General features: G+C 41.5%; 1 pseudogene; it reads left to right on the forward strand.

Annotated features, from left to right (window-relative positions):
- Positions 1-6,067: 6,067 nt before the first annotated feature.
- On the forward strand, positions 6,068-6,679 carry LOC138421730 (large ribosomal subunit protein eL33 pseudogene; annotated as a pseudogene).
- Positions 6,680-7,462: the final 783 nt, after the last annotated feature.

Below are 7,462 nucleotides of genomic sequence, written 5' to 3' on the forward strand. Positions count from 1 at the left end.
AAACACTAGGACATAAACAGCAGAAGCAATATTGTAACACGTTCAATAAAGATTTTTTAAATGGTCCACATAAGAAAAAAAAATCTTAAAAAATAAATTTAAAAAATGCATCACCACAAAGGTAGGCATTATTATACTTATTTTTCCAAGAGGAAACTGAGGTACGGAGAAGCTAATTAACTTGCTCAAGGTCACACAACTGGTAAGTGATGGAATACCAAGCTTTGCATCCAAGTAGACTAACTCCAGAGCACCCCACTTTTAATAGTTTTGAACATGAAGAGAAAGGAGAACCTACAAAAGGCCATTTCAGAGGCCTCCTTTGTCATTATTAATGTTCTTTGAGTTTCTGGGATGCCAGCATTCACAAAATCTTGTTGATACTAAACATTTGGAAATATATTACAATCTCACATACCGTTCTGGAAGGTAAGATATAATTTCTCAAAAGGCCTACATTGAAACGTATGTGTGAAAGTGTTGTAATGAAAGTATTTGCAGTGGGGTGGGTACTCCAATTGGAAAAAAGATAGGTACTCTCCATGTTGCACATACCTCCCCAGAAGAGCTATATAGATATCTCAGAATCAATTAGTGTCACAATAGAACAGGGACGATACTATCAGTTTCTTCACACTGGTCATGATTTGTGTGGATGACTGTGTGCAAAAGACAGAAGCTTTGCCGCCTCCATCAACAAAGCAGGCTTATAAAGAGTCTACAGGGCTTCCCTGATAGCTCAGTTGGTAAAGAATCTGCCTGCAATGCAGGAGTCCCTGGTTCGATTCCTGGCTTGGGAAGATCCCCTGGAGAAGAGAAAGGCTACCTCTCCCAGTATTCTTGGGCTTCCCTTGTGGCTCAGCTGGTAAAGAATCTGCCTGCAATGTGGGAGACCTGGGTTCGATCCCTGGGTTGTGAAGATCCCCTGGAGAAGGGAAAGAATACCCACTCCATTATTGTGGCCTGGAGAACTCCATGGACTGTATAGTCCCTGGGGTCGCAAATAGTCACACACGACTGAGCGACTTTCACTTTCACTTCAAAGAGTCTACTCTGAAGAGTTTGCCTGAAATTTGTTGTTTAGTCGCAAAATCAAGTCTGATTCATTGCGATGCCATAGCCCGCCAAGCTGCTCTGTCCATGATATTTCCCAGGTTAGGATACTGGAGTGAGTAGCCATTCCCTTTTCCAGGGGATCTTCCCGACCCAGGAATCCAACCCACATCTCCTGCAGGCAGATTCTTTACAGAGCCGCAAGGAGGCCTAATGATCCATGTTTCTCTAGGCAAACTACTTGTACCTTGTACATAATAGATACTCAGAGAATGATCCCCATTATTTTTGGCATTGTTTCAACAGCCTTTTCCTCTGAGTCTTCGTCAGAGGGATACACAAACTCACAGTCATATAATAGAGAGTGACAATTAAATGTAAGGTCTTGCTGAAGTCAGGCAAGTAATTTTCACCATGTTTACCTAAACGAAATCATTTCTGGTTTTTAACCATCTCTACCTTTACCCCTTGGAATCATAAATAACATCCACATGATTAAGTATGTTCATGTAATAGCTTTTATTACATGGTGATTGCTTTGCTGTGAAATCTACTTATCAAGGGAATGGCAGGGAATAAAACTTTCCCAATGAGAAGAGTTTTCTTGCTTGTTTCCTGCTAATCCCTGGAACCCAGTGCAGTTCAGTTCAGTTGCTCAGTCGTGTCCAACTCTTTGTGGCCCCATGGACTGCAGCACGCCAGGCCTCCCCATTCATCACTAACTTCCAGAGTTTACTCAAATTCATGTCCATTGAGTCGGTGATGCCATCCATCCGTCTCATCCTCTGTCATCCTCTTCTCCTCCTGCCTTCAATCTTTTCCAGCATCACTGAGTGCAGTTAAGCCGAATTTTAGGACCTCTCCTCATTGTATGAGCCCTGGTGAGACCAGTGTGGTCCCAGGCTGCCTTTTTAGGTATGAAGTCTAAGAAGGACATAAGAATGGCCCAAAAGATCTTGGCTGAAGCAAGCTCTCCTTCACCCTGGTCTTTGCCTGGACCAGACTCACGCGGCTCTGTCTTGGCCACACTCAGTATCAAACTGATGTGGCTGACTTCCATCTAGGCTCACATCACCAGGATAGACCACTCCAGAAAAGCATGTAGGAAAGCCAAAAGGGCAACCACATAACAACAGACTCTTACCTCACCTTCCTCTCCTTTGAAAATCTGCTTAGAGCTTTGAAGAAAAAAATTTTTTCATTACTAATTTTTCCCATGGTAAATCAATAATAACATCAAGAATACAAAGTCATTTTCATTAGAATGACCAGCTGTCTCAGCCTTCCCAAGACACTACTGATTTATACCTTTTAACCTGGTGTAATTAACAGTGTATCCTTTTCTCAAAAGGGTCCTGGTTTGAATAATAATTATGTGGACCCCAAAGATTTAGCTACCTAGGACCATTGGTCTAAATACTCATTGTGGAGCTATACTCAGTATACCTCCCTGAAGGCTCTTAATTGTCACTCTATTTTCACAAGAAGGAGTTGCTGCGATGTTTCACAGCTTTTCCCTACCCACTTCATCAGAAACGTGTCTGAGAACTCTGTCTTGAAGGACTGCTTTAAGAATGGAATTTTTCCATTTGCAACAACATGGATAGACCTTAGGGATATCTTGCTTTGTGAAATAAATCAGACAGAGAAAAACAAATAGTATATGATATCATTTATATGTGGAATCTAAAAAATAAAACCTTTGAAAACAAACTAGTGGTTACCAGTGGGAGAGCGGAGGTGAGAGGGATATGATAGGGATACAGGATTAAGAGGTACAAAGGTATATTTTATATACTACTATATATATAATAAATAAGCTACAAAGATATACTATACTGGCCAAGGAATACAGCTGCTGCAGCTGCTGCTAATTCGCTTCAGTCGTGTCCAACTCTGTGCAACCTCATAGACGGCAGTCCACCAGGCTCCCCCGTCCATGGGGATTCTCCAGGTTAGAACACAGGAGTGGGTTACCATTTCCTTCTCCAATGCATGAAAGTGAAATGTGAAAGTGAAGTTGCTCAGTTGTGTCCGACTCAGCGACCCCATGGACTGTACCCCACCAGGCTCCTCCATCCATGGGATTTTATAGGCAAGAGTACTGGAGTGGGATGCCATTGCCTTCTCCAAAGGAATACAGCAAATGTTTTTAAATAACTTTCAAAGGAGCATACTTTATAAATATACTGAATCATTATATTATATACCTGCAACTAATATATTTTTAATCAACTGTGTGTGCATGTCTGCATGCTCAGTCACGTCCGACTCTGCAACCCCATGAACTGGAGCCCACTAGTCTCCTCTGTCCATGGAATTCCCCAGGCAAGAATACTAGAGTAGGTTGCCACTTTCTATTTCAGGGGATTTTCCTGACCTAGGGATCAGACCTGTGTCTCCTGCATTGGCAGGCAGATTCTTTACCACAGAATCACCTCAGTTCAGTTCAGTTCAGTCTTTCAGCCGTGTCCGACTCTTTGCGACCCCGTGAATAGCAGCACACCAGGCCTCCCTGTCCATCACCAACTCCCGGAGTTCACTCAGATTCACGTCCATCGAGTCAGTGATACCATCCAGTCATCTCATCCTTGGCCGCCCCCTTCTCCTCCTGCCCCCAATCCCTCCCAGCATCAGGGTCTTTTCCAATGAGTCAACTCTTCACATGAGGTGGCCAAAGTACTGGAGTTTCAGCTTCAGCATCAGTCCTTCCAATGAACACCCAGGGCTGATCTCTTTTAGGATGGTCTGGTTGGATCTCCTTGCAGTCCAAGGGACTCTCTAGAGTCTTCTCTAACACCACAGTTCAAAACCATCAATTCTTCGGCACTCAGCCTTCTTCACAGTCCAACTCTCACATCCATGCATGACCACAGGAAAAACCATAGCTTTGACTAGACGGACCTTTGTTGGCAAAGTAATGTCTCTGCTTTTTAATATGCTCTCTAGGTTGGTCATAACTTTCCTTCCAAGGAGTATGCGTCTTTTAATTTCATGGCTGCAGTCACCATCTGCAGTGATTTTGGAGCCCCCAAAAATAAAGTCTGACACTGTTTCCACTGTTTCCCCATCTATTTCCTATGAAGTGATGGGACCAGATGCCATGATCTTAGTTTTCTGAATGTACCTAGGAAGCCATAAATCAACTATACTTCATTTAAAAAATATGTGTAAGACTGTTTATCATTTCTAATAATGACATTTCCCTGATATTGAGAAGGGATGAAATATCACACAAAATTGAAACTTTCCCTTCCAAAGAAATTTTAATTTCACATTTATAAGACTCTGATAAACATAGTGAATATGTTATATGGTCTCTCACTGTTAACTCAAGGTCATAAGTTGCAGATGGCCTAGTGCAGGGATATGGTCACTGAAGTAGTTAGAGTTTAGCTTGTCTTTCACTAAATTCTTTCTGTCTCTGCTTTTCTTCCATTCTCCCTTGTTGTCAATTGTCATTTCTCCAAGCATCAGCTATTGGAAGTTCCCTACTCTCTCCACCACTTTTAATTAATGATGTGTTATAAACTAGAAAGAACCACAAGGTAGCAACGAAAACGCCAGCCTTACTAAATCAACAGCCCTCATTTTAGAAATGACCCTTAGGCAATGGTTTTTCATCACAAAGTAGATCTAGTCAAGTAAGACACATAGCTTTGTATAGTCCCTGTCTTCCTCCTAAGAGGACTTTTCCAATATTTCTTTTATTAGATATGTTCCAGACAACAAATGTGCCAAAACACCTAACCTCAGAAAAAGTGGGTCTTTATTAAACCACTGGCTTTAGTTTGTGAATTAGAATAAACAAAAAATGTTCTGCAAAATCCATCACTCTCAGTAGACTGTTGAATAGCAATGGTGAAAATGGGCATGTTGGTCTTTTTCCCATTTAATACTGTACTGGAAGTCCTAGTTGGAGTAATTTGGCAGGAAAAATTAATAACAAAAGACATCCAAATTGGAAAGTAAGAATTAAAACTATATTTGCAGATGGCATGTTTCCATATTCAGAAAATCCTAATGAATCCAACAAAAAGAACTGCAAGAGCTAATGACCAAACTCAGCAAAGTTCAGGGTAGAAAGCCAACACACAGGATCAGCTGCGGCTCTATCCATCATCAGTGAACCGTCCAAAGAGGAAATTAGGAAAACAATTCTATTTACAATAGTATCCAGAAGAATGAAAACCAAGCAATGAAGTTAACCACATAGCTGAAAGACTTGTACATGTGAAAACTATATAAAACATTATTGAAAGAAATTGAAGAAGACCTAAATTTTTTTTAAAAAGCCATTCAGCATTCATGTATAGAAAGCCTTAATATTGCTAAAGTAGCAGTATACCCAAAGCATTCTACTGGTTAAGCTCTTTGTGACCCCATGGACTTTACAGTCCATTGAATTCTCCAGGCCAGAATACTGGAGTGGGTAGCCTTTCCCTTCTTCAGGGATCTTCCCAACCCAGGGATCAAACCCAGGCCTCCTCCCACATTGCGGGCAGGTTCTTTACCAGCTGAGCCACCAGGGAAGTCCAAGAATACTGGAGTGGGTAGCCTGTCCATTCTCCCGCAGATCTTCTCAACCCAGGAATTGAACTGGGGTCTCCTGCATTGCAGGTGGATTCTTTACCAACTGAGCTATTAGGGAAGCCCTGATTAAACACAATGCTTATTAAAATTTCATTTTATTTAAGAAATGGAAACTTTATTCTCACATCTATACAGAATTGCTAGTGGCTCTGAATAGCCCAAACAATATTGAAAAAGGAAAAAAGAATGGGTAGATTCACATTTTGCAATTTCAAAACTGACTTCAAAGCTGCAGTCATCAAAACAGTATAGTACTAGCATAACAAGAGACTTACAGACCAATGGACTGGGAAAGATGGCCCAGAAATGAATCCAAAGCTCTACACTCAGGTGCTTTCAACAAGGGTGGCAAGATCAATAAGTGGGAGCTCTTTAGCCACCTTGGACGCTGTGCAGGCCTGCTGAGAACAGGACTTCTAAAATGACAAATGTGTCTGGAAGAGTGTGACCCAAGGCCATCTTTGCTGGCTATAAGTGGGGTCTATGGAACGAGAGGGAGCACTCAGCTCTCCTGGAAATCAAAGGTGTATATGCTCAAGATGAAACTGAATTCTACCCAGGCAAGGGATGTGCTTGTGTGCACAAAGCAAAGAACAACACAGTAACTCCTGGTGGAAAACTTAACAAAACCAGAGTAATCAGAGGAAAGATAACTCGTGTTCATGGCTGCTGCTGCTGCTGCTAAGTCGCTTCAGTCGTGTCTGACTCTGTGGGACCCCATAGACGGCAGCCCACCAGGCTCCCTCGTCCCTGGGATTCTCAAGGTAAGAACACTGGAATGGGTTGCCATTTCTTTCTCCAATGCATGAAAATGAAAAGTGAAAGTGAAGCCGCTCAGTCGTGTCCGACTCTCAGCGACGCTATGGACTGCAGCCTACCAGGCTCCTCCGTCCATGGGATTCTCCAGGCAAGAGTACTGGAGTGGGGTGCCACTGCCAACAGTGGCATGGATTGTGCCAAATTCTGAAGCAACATTCCTGTTAAGACCACTGGACACAGAATCAGTGTGATGCTGTACCCTTCGAGGATTTAAACTTACTGAAAAGTAAATAAAAGTGTGAATTTGTAAAATATAAATGGGAAAAGAATAGCCTCAACAAAAGGTTATGGGGAAAGTATATAAATGCATGCAAAAGAATAAAGTCAGACTCTTAATGCTCCATAATAAAAAGTTAACTCAAAATTGATCAATGACTTAAATAAACATAAGGTCTAAAAATAAAAGCTATTGGAAGAAAACACAGAAGTAAATCTTTATGGCCTTGGATTTGGTAATAGGACCTAAGATATGAGGCCAAAAGCAAGAGCAACTACAGAAAAAATTAGATAAATTGAATTTTGTAAACATTAGAATATTTTGTGCATCAGAGAATGTTATCAAGAGAGCAAAAAAGACAACCTAAAAATAGGACAAATGCAAATTGTATATCTGGCAAAGACAACATCTAGATTATAAAAAAACTATTACAACTGAACAACAAAAAGACAAACAACCCGATTAAAACCTGGACAAAGAGTATGAATAAACATTTCTCCAAACAAGATATGTAAATAGCCAACAAGCACATGAAAAGGTTTTCAACATTTTGGTGCATGCTCAATCACTTCAGTCTTGTCTGACTTTGTGACCATATAGACCGTAGCCCACCAGGCTCCTCTGTCCATGGGATTCCCAGGCAAGAATACTGGAGTGGATTGCCATGCCCTCCTCCAGGGGATCTTCCTGACCCAGGGATTGAACCTGCGTCTCCTGCACTGCAGGCTGATTCTTTACTGCTGAGCCACTTGGAAAACCCCAATGGTCAATAAGGAAATA

The sequence above is a fragment of the Ovis canadensis genome, chromosome 16 (assembly GCF_042477335.2).
Source record: "Ovis canadensis isolate MfBH-ARS-UI-01 breed Bighorn chromosome 16, ARS-UI_OviCan_v2, whole genome shotgun sequence".
NCBI classification, from domain to species: Eukaryota; Metazoa; Chordata; class Mammalia; order Artiodactyla; family Bovidae; genus Ovis; species Ovis canadensis.